The 15,568-nt window shown below is 46.6% G+C and overlaps 1 long non-coding RNA gene across 3 annotated transcripts in view; it reads right to left on the minus strand.

Annotated features, from left to right (window-relative positions):
* LOC105609364 (uncharacterized) overlaps window positions 1-15,568 on the minus strand; it is a 291,225-nt gene that overhangs the window by 146,697 nt on the left and 128,960 nt on the right. Inside the window, exon 2 of one of the 3 annotated variants that reach the window (XR_009596148.1) lies at window positions 14,942-15,074. The exons of 1 other annotated variant lie outside the window; for it this stretch is intronic. This is a non-coding gene — a long non-coding RNA (uncharacterized LOC105609364). Of the gene's footprint in view, window positions 1-14,941; window positions 15,078-15,568 lie in introns of all 3 variants that reach the window. One more of the 3 variants, XR_009596149.1, reaches the window with a different exon arrangement.

The following is a 15,568-nucleotide window of genomic DNA, read 5'->3' on the forward strand; positions in this document are numbered from 1 at the left end:
TAACTAATGGGACTCCATCCATGGGATTTTCCCGGCAAGAATAGTGGAGTGGGTTGCCATTTCCTTCTCCAGGGAATCTTCCCGAACCAGGGATCAAACCCAGGTCTCCCGCATTGTAGACAGACACTTAACCATCTGAGCCACCAGGGATAAGGTTTGATATTATAAAAAAAAAAATTTAACTAATTCATAGTTAAATAGCATATTGGTGAATGTTCACAGCAGTATGATAGCCAAGGGCTCAATATCTTCTTTATATAAACACTTCATAAGAAATATTTGGAAAATAAGATAAACTCATAAAACAAGATGAACAACTAATGAAGAAACAATAAACTTTAATGGTGAGAGAATATACACAAATTTTAACGCTAGCTAAGATATGGTTTTTAAAAATGCTGATACTTTTCTGGCGTAAATATACATGGGTACAATTCTTACAGAGAGCAAGCTCACATGAATCGAGAGCCTTTAAATGTGAGTCACAGAGCTGCAGAAATATTACAGGAAAGGATAAGAGAATTTGTTAATGATCTCAGGATGGAGACAGTCTCCTAAACAAACCAAAACACACAGACGCCAAAACAGAAATACTGACACACACGAAAACTGAATGCGACATCACCTCACACTGGCCAAAAGGGCCACCATCAAAAGCGTACAGACAGGAAACGCTGGAGAGGGTGCTAGGAAAGGGGAACCCTCTTGCACTGTTGGTGGGAATGTAAATTGATACAGCCGTATGGAAGACAGTATGGAGACTCCCGAAAAAACTAGGAATAAAACAACCATATGACCCAACAATCCCACTACTGGGCACATACTCTGAGAAAACCATAACTGAAGAAGACGTGTCTCTCCATGTCCGTCGCAGCACTATTTACAATGGCTAGGACACGGAAGGAGCCTAGATGTCCACTGCCAGATGAATGGGAAAAGAAGCTGCCACATGCACACAGCGGAGTACCACTCAGCCACAAAAAGGAACGCATCTGAGTCAGTGCTAACGAGGGGGTGAACCCATAGCCCATTATACAGAGTGAATTAGAAAGAGGAAAACCAGCATCGTGTATTAACACATACATATGGAATTCAGACCGATGGTACTGACGTAGCTATCTGCAGGGCAGTGACGGAGGCGCAGACTGGAGGACAGACTCGTGGCCATGCAGGGGAGCAGGAGGGCGAGCGCGGGTCGGGTGGAGCGCGCAGCGCGGAAGCACGCACACTGCCACGTGGGACAGAGCCAGTGGGAACGCGCTGTGACTCGGGAGCCGAACCGGGCTCGGTGACTACCTAGGGGGAGGGATGGGCTGGGAGGCGGGAGGGAGGCTCCAGAGGAGGCTCCATGTCGTCCCATGGTCGAGCCGTGTTGATGTGTGGCAGAAACCAACACAATATTGTGATTATCCCTCAATTAAAGATAAATGAATTGAGAAAGAAAAAAAGAGAAGGGGCGAGTAGAAACAAAAAAGACAGTGTAATGATAACTGTTGAGATAGAGGGGAGGATACATGGGGGACAACTATATTAGTTTTAAAAACACCTGAAATCATTATATGGCAATAGAACTCACAGCTCAGTTAAAAGGCAACGAAGAGACTGTGAAGCAAGGTGAGCCTTCCAGCTGTGGCCAGCTAAGAAGACTGGCCAGTCAGCTCCCCCAAAGTAACTCTAAAGCCGGAAAAAATGGACAGAAATTACCATTTTAATACCCTGGAAATCACCAAAATTAAACAACAATCTGAAAAGGGCTCATGCTTATGAAACTGCTGGACTTTAAGGTAAGAGCAGCGGGGCTCTGCGGTATTCTGTCTTGGGAGTACAGCCCCCAGCCCCCACCACCTCTGTCCCCACCAGCATTGCCATCATTCCCACCACCACCATCACTATGACCATCACCCTCCCACCATCATACCACCATCATCACCAGCGAGGTCGGGAGAGGTTCTGCCAGGGGAGGGAAGGGTGAGGAGCGGCAGCGTCACACACCTGCCAGGGGAACGCACAAGCCCAAGGGTATTATCAGCAGAGGCGATGGTCCTGGAGGCAGGGAGGGCCAACGGCTCTAGTTGTCTGAGCTGTGGTCGTGATGTGAGACGCTATATTCCTGGGTTTGTGTATACACACACACACGCAGAGCAGGGACTGGGAGGACACAAACTTGATATATCCCTCCAGTGGAACACGGCTGCTGCTGCTGCTGAGTCGCTTCAGTCGTGTCCGACTCTGTGCGACCCCATAGACAGCAGCCCACCAGGCTCCCCCGTCCCTGGGATTCTCCAGGCAAGAACACTGGAGTGGGTTGCCATTTCCTTCTCCAATGCGTGAAAGTGAATTCGCACAGTTGTGTCCGACTCTTAGCGACCCCATGGACTGCAGCCCACCAGGCTCCTCCGTCCATGGGATTTTCCAGGCAGGAGTACTACTCAACAACAAAAAGGAATGAAGTCCTGGCACACACTACAGAATAGGCGAACCTAAACACCATGGTGCCCAGTGAAAGAGACCTGACCCGAAAGCCTCGCACTGCATCAGTCGCTGCGATGAAACATGCAGAAAAGGGAAACGCATTGACGCAGAAAGCAGACTGGTGGCCGCCTCGGGCTGGAGAGCGGGAGCATGGGTAACTGAAATGGGCACAGGGAAGCTTCTGGGTTGGTAGGAAAGGTCTTAAAATGGACTGTGGTGATGGTTGCACAGCTCTATAAATTTACAAAAAGTCCTTGAATTGTACCCTTGTAATGACTCAATTTAGTATATAAATTACATCTCAACACAGCTGTTTAAAACAAAGAGATGGGAAGGCAATACTTGCAACACATCTGACAGAAAGATTAATATCGAAACATACACGTCAACAACTCAAAAGAAGACTGAGCTAAGCAGATAAACAGGCAATTCACAAAACAACTTCTGAAAGCCGCACAGGAAAAGGTGCTCAATTCATCCAGAAATCAGGGAGATGCAAGTTCTTGTGACCACTTTTCGTCCTCCCAGCAACCCTGTAAGAGAGAGTGATTGTACCCATTTTACAGATAGAAGCAGAAGCTTAGACAGTTGCAAAACCGGGTCCTTCAGTTACAGTGAAGATGCGCTATCTTAACTCTTACTGCCCAGACTCCCTAATCTCAGCTATTGTTGTTCTCAATCCCACATATATATGTATAGAGTTAAAATATTGAGACATTACAGATTGTGATGGGCTGGGCGACGCTTGCTCAGTTTAGTAATGTACTCTGTTGGGTATTTGTATTATTCCCATTAACACCTAATGGCCCATCAGGGCCCATTATGGATTTTTTGTTTTTCTCTTCGTGAATAGATATTGAGATTTCATTACTACCAATTTATCACTAGAGCCCTAAGTCTAGCTAGTGTCACTGTGGCTTGTGGTAAAAGCTGAAGCTTTGTGAATGCCTTGTTAAGAGTCATTTTTGGAGATTTACCCCAACCCACACCTTCAGCTCCAGGCATCAGGGACCACTGATGTGGTGGGAGCCAGCGTGCAGGGACCAGGACCGCCTATTCAAGCACCGCTTGGGAGCCACAGGTCCTCGGTTACGGCCTCAGCCACGTGATCCATTCACCGGGAGCCACTAAGCAGGTCGCGTCATCTCTCCTGTGCTTCAGTCTCCCCTTTTGTAAAATCAACCCCTCAAATCTTGTTGAATTTATTGAAAGAGAGGCTGGGTGTGAACAGGTTTAGGAGACTGCAACAGAGTAACAGGCTTCACCAGAGACAGAATCTACCTTAAACTTAACCCACGTGGATAAAACCCGAGCATTGGGCTTTACAAAGTTTAGTAAATCACGTTCATCTGGGATTCAAAACACAGCCCAGTCCAAAAGTTACCTTGAGAAAAAGCACGGTGTTCGAAATAAAAGGCCGAGGACTCCTTCCCAGGGTTCTGCTCACGGGATGTCAGGCACCCCAGACTTCCCGCAGAAGACAAAGGGAAAGCTGGGATGCCTAAGACTCAGGAGAAGCGACCAGTTTACTGCCCTCCCAGACTGCAGGCGAGAATGAAGCCCAAGATGCGATCCTGAGCCCTATGGGCACACGAGCACCAGCTCGCTTGGCACTGGAAAGCTCGCCCAGGCAATTCTGAGGTATTCTTTCTGAAGTGTGAGGACCACTGCCGTGGCGCAGGGGAGCCCAGACATGTGCTTCAGAGCCACCTGGAAAGCCGCTGAAGAACAATGGCCAGGGGCCCTGAAGCATGGCAGCAACTGGGCCTCTGCACATTTGCGAGGGTCTTCAAGTGACTTTGACGTGACCAAAGCTTGCCTATCAGTGTAGGTGGGCTGAGCATTCAACAGAGGTGCCCCTAAGAACTAAGTGGTATATTACCTGGGCAGGTATATTAGCTGTGCAGGGTCTGGCATGCAGGAGTGTTACGTGAATGACAACTGTATCTTATTTACCTGTGACAAGATGCAAGAGAAGAGGGCTCTGGTCACTTTTGGGTTTCAGGAAAAGTCTATACAGCCTCTGGACAGGTGAGTCAATCACATCGTCCACTATGGCTGGGCTCCAGAACAATGATGGTAAAAATGAGGGAGAGAAGGCAGAGGCTGGCATTTAAACCAAACTGTTTCAGGGAGTAATCTGGTGGGAGAAGTAGGGGGACCTCAGAAGCTCCCCTGCATGATTACACAGAGCTCCCAAGCCTGAGCCAGCCACAGAATCTCCAGGCATATTTTCCAAATGCAGATTCCCTGGACCCATCCCTGGAGACTCAGCCCCTTTGTTTGTGAAGTCCCCAGGGTCGTACATTTGTCATCCCCTTAAGAGATGGCAATCACCAGCTTAATGACGAGTAGCCTCGGAGTAAAAAAAATGAGGAAGAGAAGGGCAGGAAAGACTTCCAGGTGAAGAAAGGAGAGGGCAGAGGTTAGGCATCACAAGGGGGCCTCGTCAGACCTTCGGCTGGCATCCTTGGTCCCCGCACCCCCAACCTAAGTCAGGGCCTCCGACCCGCTGTTGTAACCAAACTAATATCTGGGTGTGTTGGCTTGTGTGTCATCTCATCTGCTAGATGTTAAGCTCCATGATCAAAGGGTCTTATCCGTTTACTCATCATTGGGCGGCCAGCTCTTAGACAGTGCTTGGAACACAGTAGAAACTCGAAAAATTTGTTACATAATGAATTAATTGGGTCACTGCACTCAGTTGAGGATGGAGTGTTCAGATCCACCTGAATTGGTTCAGAGTCACAGATTTCTGCCCCCAAATCACCATCTAGCTCAGACCTCGAATTTTTTGCCTCCCTAAAGACGTTTTTCCACCATTTTTCATTTCTCTGATGAGACTGTTTCATTAGACTAAATCCCCTGTGTTTCTGGACATGTCTCATATGCTTGATCTCAGACAAGCCCCTTGTGCTACTTCAAACATGGCACTTGGGGTGCAGTTCAAATCTAAATTCCACTGGTAAATTCTTCAGTTGCATTTGAGGAAAGATCCGCCCCCCTTTAAAAAGCACACAGACTTCTTGTCAATAAATTTCATTCTCTAGGATCTTGAAAAATGTGGTCTGTATATGAGAAACTCAGAAAAAAAACAAAAACATAAATTGATATAGGGACTCAAAATATTCATTTCAGAACCCAATGAGATACATATTTCATCTGCACTGTAAGTGATCCCAGGAGTGTGTTTATTGCCACAAACTCAGAGCCTTTATGGATGATTGAGGCATCAGAAGGTGGAATTTTAAAGGAATTCTGGGCTAGGAATTGTGGGCCCAGATGCTGGTATCACTTGCCTTAAACAGAAAGTGCAGGTAAAAATACCTACAATGCAAGCAGCAATGTGACTGAACTCTAACTGGACAATATCACTCACCAGTGTCAAAACTCAGTTCTCCCATGCATACAGTCAACAAACACTTCACTGAGCATCTTCTACTTGCCAGGCAGCATCGGATTACAGACCAGAGGTGAGGGACTGAGTCACATGGATTAACAGGGGACGAGATGCCGGAACAGAAGGAAGGAAGGGTGCTATGTTTCCGAGGTGGGAATGAACGTGTTTGGTGCGTTAACACACAGCAAAGAGGTCAACCCCACGACGGGAGCAGCGTGAGCAAGGCCGGATGAGAAACGCCGTGCTGACAGGGGAGTGATGGGGCGCGGAAGCAGATGGGAGGATGTGTGAAGCCTTGAAGTCTCAGGTCAAGACTCGCTGACGATCTCTGAAACAGAAGTGTCAACAAGATTTCAAGAAGCTAAAGACAAAGCCCAAACTGAAACTTCTATCTCATGTAATCAGAAAGATCCTTTGAAGACGGGCAACGAATGAGCAGGATGTCAAACGCCTTCGGATATAATGCCACCTAAAGTCGTCTGGCGCATCAGCGAAGGTTAGTCCCGCACACCGTGGACACACAGCACAACGCTATTCCAGCTTCCCACATTTTCCCGATTTCAAAACCGGGTCCTGCTGCACTTGAGAATATACTTCTTTCACCAGAAATGAGAGAAATGGACATTTCCAGATATTAAATGGGTTCCCTGTTACTTTTAGGGCTTGGAAGGCTGAAGCTACGGAACTCAAAAGTGCTCCCTTGATCAAAGAGTCCTAAAAGGATTCCCCAGGCCTGAGAGCTGTGTCTCTAATAGGATTATGCCTGAATTAAAAGACGGAACCATTTATAACTTAGGGCGCTCTCTGGCTTTGAAGTTTGCCTCAACAAATGATCCATTTTTATATAAACCAGAGCTGGAGCATGACAAGGAAACCTGCAAGTATTCCCAAATGGAGAGCTTTGTACAAGATAATCAGGGGAGAAGGAACATTTGAATGAACGCTTTGGATCTGCCTTTGAGCAAATGATGGCATAATAGAGGGAAAAATTTTTTTTCTCTCCTGAAGCATTTGACAAGACTGAGGTCATTTTTTTATTATTCATAAGCGAAGATAGTCCAACATCTTCAACCGTGTGTGTGTGTGTGTGTGTGTGTGCACGCACGAAAGCCCATGAGCGCACACACAGGCACACATATGTTTGCATGAACACAGCTCCATGAGCCAGGTACAAACTGCCTTATGGTTTCTGTTGTCAACATGAATCAGGTACCTACACAGTGTCAGGTGGAGAGAAGTTAATGCAACATGGCTTTTTCCCCGCTTCAACTTGCCCAGAAAGAGAAGAGGAAGCAAAAAAGGAAGAGCAGCAGGAGGAAGAGGAGAAGGGGGAGAAGGGAGAGGAGGAGATGAGAGGTGGAAGAAGGCAGAGGAGGAGATGAGAGAAGGAAGGAGGAGAGAGGAGGAGCAGGGCGGGAAGAGAGCAGGTGGGAAGGAGGAGGAAGGCGCGGAAGGAGCGCAACCCCTTGACTCGGTGCGGGGCTGTGGAGCCTGCTTCAGCCAATGAGATGGCAGCAGGCTGATGAAGGCTTAAAAAAAAGTCTCACCTCTCCAGCCCCCACCACGACCGCGAGAAGACAGCTTCAGCAGCCCTGCTGTTCGAAGCAGGGTGAGGGTCTCGTGGAGCAGAGTCGCCCCAGCTGACCCCCTGCCACCCACCGGCATGTGGGTGAGTCCAGCCTAGAGGAGCGGAGCCACCCAACCAAGAGCAGATGAGTTCATGAGACACACATGCCAGAGAAATAAAAGATGATTGTGGCCGGCAGGCGTTTATACAGCAGTGGTTAAACAGTGCAAGCGTCGTATCCACTTTACAGATCTGGAAACAGGCTTGAGGAGGTCAACTAACCGTTCAAGGTCATACGGCTGTTAAGCAGGATGAGCAAACACCAAATCTGTCTGGACTTTAAACCCATTCTCTTAACTATTAGGAAATGCACTAGTTGTTGAATCAATTCTTAAACGTTAAGTCATTCTCCTTACAGCTTCAGCCACTTCCTCTTTATTCGAGAACAACATTTTAATGCCAGACTACGGAATCACAGAAAAGGTCAACAGGACCTTCCCCCCCCAAAAAATAACAAAAAAACTATAAAACAGTGTCACATAGTTCTAGCCCCTTCTGACACCATCCTATGGGTCTGACAGAGCAAACAGAGGAAAGGTTTAAACTTTAATTTCAATGTAAGGGTTTCTTTGGCTGAGGAATAGCTCATCTCTCTTTAATTTATCAGGAGGCCCAGTAATAAAATAAGAGCAAAATCTTCCAATGCGTTAAAAAAAAAATACACCTACTCTCACAAGGTTTCCAAATTGTATATTAGTTCGCATTGAATTTCTTTTCCTGATTAGATTGCCTTTCAGCTGCACCAGAGCTGGGGGACGTGAGGCCAGAACCGGCAGACGGTTCTGTGAAGAAATCCACCATCCCGAAGGGAAAGCCCTCCGCTGCCTCCCACCAGAGCTGCCAGAGCTCACTGTGGAGAGACCTGGGACTGAACTCCAGCAGTGAAGTAAAGCAGGTGTTTTTACAGAGCAGTTGAGCTTCAACTTCCTCAGGGAGGCCAGGAGAGAAAGAAATCCCGCTGAGTGGCACGCCGCTACGTGTTTCCTGGGCTCACATACTTCAATTGTCTTATTTAATTTTCATGATAATTCTGTGAGATATACATTGTCCCATTTTTCCAGATTAGAAAACAGAGACTTAGAGCTTTAAGAAAACCTAAGCAGAAGTCGCTCGACTAGTAAGAGAATCAATATGTGAGAACTTTTGCAGCCCTGTATCTCATGTGGGGTTTCAATAAAACACATTAATTCCTTAGTGGGGGGAAAAATCATAATTCATGAGTCAAAGAAGTTTCTGCTGAAGCTTTGGGTTCGGGAAATAGGAGACGGTATCATACGGGATGCTTTCAGCAATGTGTAAGAGAAATTGATTCAAAGTAGCCTAAATAATAAGATGTGTTTTTCTCACCCAAAAGCGTGAAGGCGTGGTGGGTCTGGGGTTGGTTAATTCAGAGACAGGGACTGAACATATCATAGGTACCACTGCTCTTGCTGGGGTTTCCCAGGTGGCCCAGTGGTAAAGAACCTGTCTGCCAATGCAGGACACAGAGGAGATGCAGGTTCGATCCTTGGGTCCAAAAGATCCCCTGGAGGAGGAAATGGCAACCTGCTCCACCTTTCTCGCCTGGAAAATCTCATGGGCAGGAAAGCGTGGCAGACTGCGGTCCATGGGATTGCAGAAGAGTCCAACACGGCTGAGCACTGAGCTCATGCTGCTCTCACAGCCCCGACAGACTTTACCTCTAGCAACAATACTCTACATGGCGCCAGCTGACCCTCAGACTCTCTCTCAACGTGGGACTCCAAGAGGCTCTTAGCAATCAACTGGAGTTGGCAAGCCATGTGAAAAAATGAAACCCATTATTTTCTGATTCCAGTTCTTTCTTTCCCAGCGCATAAATGACTGTGAAGCACTTCACATGTTCCCAACTCTCCTGAAAACTCAGGAGTAGGGAATATCAGACAAACAGAGCAAACGGTCCCTTGCCCTCAATGGCCCAAAATCTTGCTAGAGAGACAAATTATATAGATCCATGAAACAATGAAGGAAGTTATTTTAAAGCTGTATTAGTGTAGATGATAAAGAACAGATTGTCTTCTTCATCACTGGGACTACACTGCAAAGAGAGAATTTGGAGAACTCACTGGCTTTTTATTTTTGACCTGCATCTTACATTTTTATTAGCTCCACTTCCAGTCAGAATATGTCTTGCATTGATTTCGTGTTTTTGCTTTATTTATGAATTATCTTCCCAAAGCTAGAGAACTTCGGACAAGTCGCAGGATTTTTTTTTAAGTGGGAGAAAATAGGATCTGTGGAATAAATATTGTTTTTGTTCCACCATTAATAAAATGAGATTGATGCTTATGATGCTGTGGAATTTCCTAAGAAATTCTTCACTGACCATGATTACAAAGCCACTCCCAAATGCATGTTTGTTGTTGTTGTTTATATAAAGCCCCAAAGATAATTTTTAAAATAAGTTTGTTTAATTTGTCTGAAAACAATTCCTCCTTCCAGCCACCTGATAAGCTAGCTAAAACCTGGATTCACGACATTGATTTTATATTTCAGGTTTCTCGCTTTGCATCAAATGTCATTAAAGAAATCACTTCTTGTTTTGGAATTCAAAAGCACCACTGGCTGAAATTCCAACTGTGCTGCAATTTCTTAAAATGAAGTTTCCAGGCAACGATGTTTAACAAGAAAAAGACCACGTCTAAAAAGGCAAGGGGTCACAACCATTTCCTTGGCTATGTGCAAGGCCACTTCTTAGCTTGGGGGCCAAGCAGAAGCCCAACATTTAGAGACAGGACAGAAGATTATAGGAAAAAGCGTGACTGAATATGGAATTATACACGAATTCAAGAAAAATCTAAATTTAAAGGCAGAGTGAAAATTTCAGTCACATCACATATTTACAAGTTTGTTTGCCCAAGAATCCCTTCTATGGTCACAACAGACCCCTACAGGTCATCTACAACCACCATACTACCACCCCGACATTGGAAAACCATCGCTTCTGTTTGCCCATTTGCCACCAAACTCTCCTGTGTCTTTGCCCATTGCCCCCATCTCCCCCTCCCCCTGCTCCCAGCCAAGTCTATTTCTCTGATGCTGCCCGGCTGATATTAGGCAAACCATTTATTTTTCAGCTTTTGCAACTTCATCTTTCAAATTCCTTGGAGATTTTATTTTCCAAATTTTTCTAATAACATTGTGTCTTAGTTTGGCCAATAAGGACACATAATGTAAAAAGCTTTAGAAAATCCTGATAAGACATAATTTTATTACAACAGATAAAAGAGAGCAGGTTTCAATAAATGTAAAAATATATAGATTACTTTTCTTATAAGTTCAAGACACACTTGTCACAATAAATTCAGATACTCTCCAAAAGCACAAGGAGGGATTTCTAAGTCAGCTTCAGTCTCTCAGAAGAAGCACTGCAGCGTGTTGCGGGGCATCAAGAAAGACCGTCATTGTCACAGGCCCACGTTCCCACATGTGTGCCCACTGTCTGTAAAACAGGATCGAGTGAATCTGCTTGCCTGCTTTTTTCTACTCAGTAATAGACCATGGGCATTTTTCTCATGTCAATAAGCACAGATTTTAATAATCATATTAAATGCTGCATAGGATTCTACCCTATTGGAATACCAAATGCATTTTGCTAAGGTTATGCTGTTGATCATTCAGGGCAGTCCCAATATTTCAGTATCATAAGCCTCCTGGCTATGAGAACATACCAACATCCTTACCCAAACTTGATCCAGCTGGACTTTGTAAAATAGATGAATGGTCCTGCTATACTGCTGTGGAAACCTTTTAGGGATGCCTTTCCTCCTGGATATTATAGGGGCCAATATCTGATGCAGGCCCAGTGCCTGTGAAAGCAGAGCCAGTGACTAAGGGACAGACATCCCCAGGTACCAGCTTCCCAGAGGGGCAGAGGCCTCTAAAAACCTGTTCAGGAGTTTACACAGACATTGTCTGGGGCTCCAGAAACGGCTGGGAGACTTGAAGGCAGAAAACTGAAAATCTTGGCAGTGTTACCAGGGTCAGAAAGACTGTGAACATTCCTGTTAATGTGACCGGTTTCTGACTGCCAGGAGGGGAACATTCATCATGAAAAGAACAAACGATGAGCATGTTTCAGATACACCACCAACAAAGGGGTCTGCTTATCTTAAATGCTCCCCTGAAAGAGAACTGATGAAGAACATGTCTCAGAATCACCACCCTCAGAGGCCAGCCCAGAGGCCACCAGGAAAACCTTCTCTGCTCCTTCAGCTCTGGGACCACAGTTCAGAAGCCACCAGGCCAGGAAAGGCCACAGCGCTTTATCTATTATCCGATGCTGCCTCCTTCAGCCGGCCCTCTGCAGGTGTATCTTTTTGTTTCCCAAGCACAGTTACTAGCTCTGGGTTTTTTGCAGCCAGGGCTTTAAGAGTGAGGTTTGCAGGGAGCTTGGGCAGTGTGTGACCACTCCCATTAGAAGACAGCTTCAAAACCAAGTTGCAGACTCTTCCCCTCGTGACGGACAGGCAGCATGGCAGTGTGTTTTGTTATGCCTCTGCTATCATAAATGGCTCATAATTGCCACGATCTCTCTGAGATCAGTTGTTTCTACAATTAATGACTGATTTCACAGGGCATTAACCACCCCCAACAACAGTTCATTAACTGCTGGCAAGTGGGAATATGCTGCTGTTGGAGGGAACTTATGCTGCTTTCAGAAGATTTGTGCCCACGGGGAAATAACAAGGAAGACGGCCTTTCTGGGCACCTGGAGACACAGCACGGGAGGTGGGTCTCAGCAAGATGGTTTTGTTGTCTGCACCTGGGGCTACGCAGCCAAGATGCAGGGGGATGGATCCAGGACTGGACTGGGGCCGAACCCTGGTCCATATTAGGGAGGATCAGTGCAGTCCACTCATAATGACTGAGAGTCTGGCCTAAGCCCCTGTGACAAGGAAAAGTGGCTGGCTGGCAATCCATAAATGGTGACAGGGGAAGTTCAGACAATGGGCAGAAGACAAGTTGATGTTTGACTGTGGGGGTCCAAGCTATTACCCTTCCCCCCACACCGAACTTGAAGCCTCTCTAGAGCAGGAAGTGGGCCTTCTTTCACTCAACTCTGCCTCCCAGGGCCTAGCCCGGGACCTGGCACATCACAAATACTCAATAAATATTTGTTGAGTGAATGAACAAACTGGGGGCGGGGGGCGGAGCAAGGCTAGAGTAAGTCTTGCTGAGTTCAGAGCAGAGACGTAAACTTGCAAGGAAATGGCAGAGCCACAGGGTACCCGCCTCTCAGCTTCTGTCTTAGGCCCTGGCTCTGCCAGGTTCAGCATAGACCTGGTCAGACCTGGGGGCCCCAGAGTGAAAGCCACACAGATGCATCTCTGGGGGAGTGGGACCCAGGAGGTGAATCTTTCTTCCCCAAATATTGTACACCCTACAGAGCCAACAGGACCCCATTTCGGTCCCTCATACTCCTTCAGCCTCACCCCAAACTCTTTCCTCTGCTTTCCACCACGCAAGCTTCTACTTGATTCCTCCTACATGTCAAGGTTTTGGTTGTCTTTTTTTTTTTTTTTTTCTACTCTGGGGGCTCTGCACACACCATCCTCTCCACATTTAGCATGTTCCCCTTACTTTTGGTTCAGCTGATCCCTGGCTGCCTCCTGAATTGGAACTCGGGATCTCTCTGCCGGGAGAAACGTCCACTGGAGACCCTGTAAGTACTAGGTGCTCCTGCCGTACCACCGTTGCAGTTTGTCCATGTCATGTCACTTTTTGGCTAATGTCATCCCCAGTCAGCTCCAAACTCCAGATAACCCGTGCATTGTGGTCAGTAGCGTCCCCTCACTGCCTGGAACGTTGCGGGTTTTCATGATCTATTTGTTAAAGATAAATGCATATGAATGGGGTCCTTTCTTTTCCCGTCGCAGGTGAGTAGATTTGAATCAGTGAACTGGAGGAATCTGCCAAGTCCTTCAGCAAAGAGCTGTCATTACAACACACACCTTTGACCGTCTTAGGGAGTGTGAAGATTTTACTGGACAGACCAGTAAAAGACAAGCAAATCAAGGGCAGGAATGGCTTGCTTTCATCCTGTGTGTTGTCCTTTGCCTACTCAGGCTAAAACAGCACATTTCCTGGGAGGCTGGGTATCTTTACAGATGAATTCACCGCTTTCAAGCATTTGACAAAGGTTGACTTGTTCCCATCTAAGCTGACACCCGATGCTGGGTCTCATGGGTCTCTGGCCTGAAAAATAGACTGAAAACATCTCAAACTTCAGCTAAGTGGAACTGGAATCCATTGACCTAATCTCCATGGCGGGCATTGCAAATCACTTTGAAGATGAGTGTATTTGGGGTTTTTTATTTTTATTTTTGTTTGTGCCTCTTAAAAACAGTAACGAGAAGAAATATGCCCCAGGGGTGGCTCACGGCTGGCTGGGACTGTTGGAGCTTTGTCATCTGAAGCTCCATTCGGGGCCAAAGGGGCCCGGATTAGGGGGAAAACCAGCAAATGAGCTCAGAGAGGCAGGAACAAAAGCTGAAAGAGATGACCTCACCTCACAGAGCCAGAGAGACAAAGCTCTCCGCAGCCCTCTGCCACGCTGCTTCAGTTTGGTCCCGCTCTTTGTGACCACGGCTTAACGATTTACGTGGGTGACGTGCAAAGCAGTTTCACGTTCATTAACTCATTTGATCCTCGTAACTCGGGGGAGGACTTGGTGGCCTCCTTTTGCCAAAGGAGAAAAACAGAAGCTGGGCCTGCAAGTGACAGTGACCCAGCCAGGACCTGACACCCACCCCTTGTGACCCCCTCAGCCAGTCCTCCTTGCCCTCGGCAAACCTTTCTCCCAGCTTCAAGATGAAACAATAACCAAAGCCTTACTGGTGAGAGTTTACTATGTAACACCAGGACTGCACCAAATGTTTTGTGAGCACTAGCATAGTTAATCCTCTTGATTACACCATGAAGGTGTGTGTTAGTTTCATGTGGCTGCTGTAACAAATCATCTCAGATTTCTTTCAACAATAGAAATGTATTCTCTGACAGCTCTGGAAGCCGGAAGTCCAAAATACATCTCACTGACTAAAATCTAGGAGTCAGCAGATCTGGTTCCTTCTGGAGGCTCCAGGGAAGAATCCATCCTTCGCCGGTTTCAGCATTTGGTGGCTACTGGCATTCCCTGGTGATGGCTACATCACTGCAGTCTCCGGGGCCAGTATACTCAAGTTTCTCCTATTTCACGTCTATCTTGACATTCCCTTCTCCTCTGCAAAGTGTCTGTGAAATTTCCCTCTGCCCGGTTCTTATAAGGACCCTCATAACAGCATTAAAATCCCACCCACATTATCCAGGATAATCTGAGTATGGATATCTGTGAGGGGGGGAGGCAATTTTCAGCCTAAAATAAGGTGGTGTTTCTCTTCCAACTGTGCAAAAAGAGGAAACTGAGGTAAGACAGATTAACTCACATGTCCAAGGTCATGCAGCTGCTAAGTCACTTCAGTCATGTCCGACTCTGTGTGACCCCATAGACGGCAGCTCACCAGGCTCCCCCATCCTCAGGATCCTCCAGGCAAGAACACTGGAGTGCGTTGCCATTTCCTTCTCCAATGCATGAAAGTGAAAAGTGAAAGGGAAGTTGCTCAGTTGTGTCCAACTCCTAGTGACCCCATGGACTGCAGCCCACCAGGCTCCTCCGTCCATGGGATTTTCCAGGCAAGAGTACTGGAGTGGGGTGCCATTGCCTTCTCTGGGTCACAACTAGTACAGGTCAAATCAGGATTTCAACCCAGTCACTCTCACACCAGAGTTCACTGAGCTATACTATCTTCCTAACTGGCCCATAACTTGGGTGATCTGTATTTAAAGAAATAAAAGACAACTCTAAAGCCAGTCTGCATGTGTTCCCCCAGGCACTGAGTTTTCTGTTTAGCAGTGACTGTTGCCCATGAAGCACATTGTCTCATAAACAGGCCTCAATCACAGAACACGAGCTCCATCCACACACTCTGGTGCAGAATTGCTCATTTAACTGTATAAATAAGCTGATCACTGTTGAGGGGCTCTCATCTCGGGAACCACATACTGTTTTTCAT

Source organism: Ovis aries, chromosome 14, assembly GCF_016772045.2.
Source record: "Ovis aries strain OAR_USU_Benz2616 breed Rambouillet chromosome 14, ARS-UI_Ramb_v3.0, whole genome shotgun sequence".
In the NCBI taxonomy this organism is placed as follows: Eukaryota; Metazoa; Chordata; class Mammalia; order Artiodactyla; family Bovidae; genus Ovis; species Ovis aries.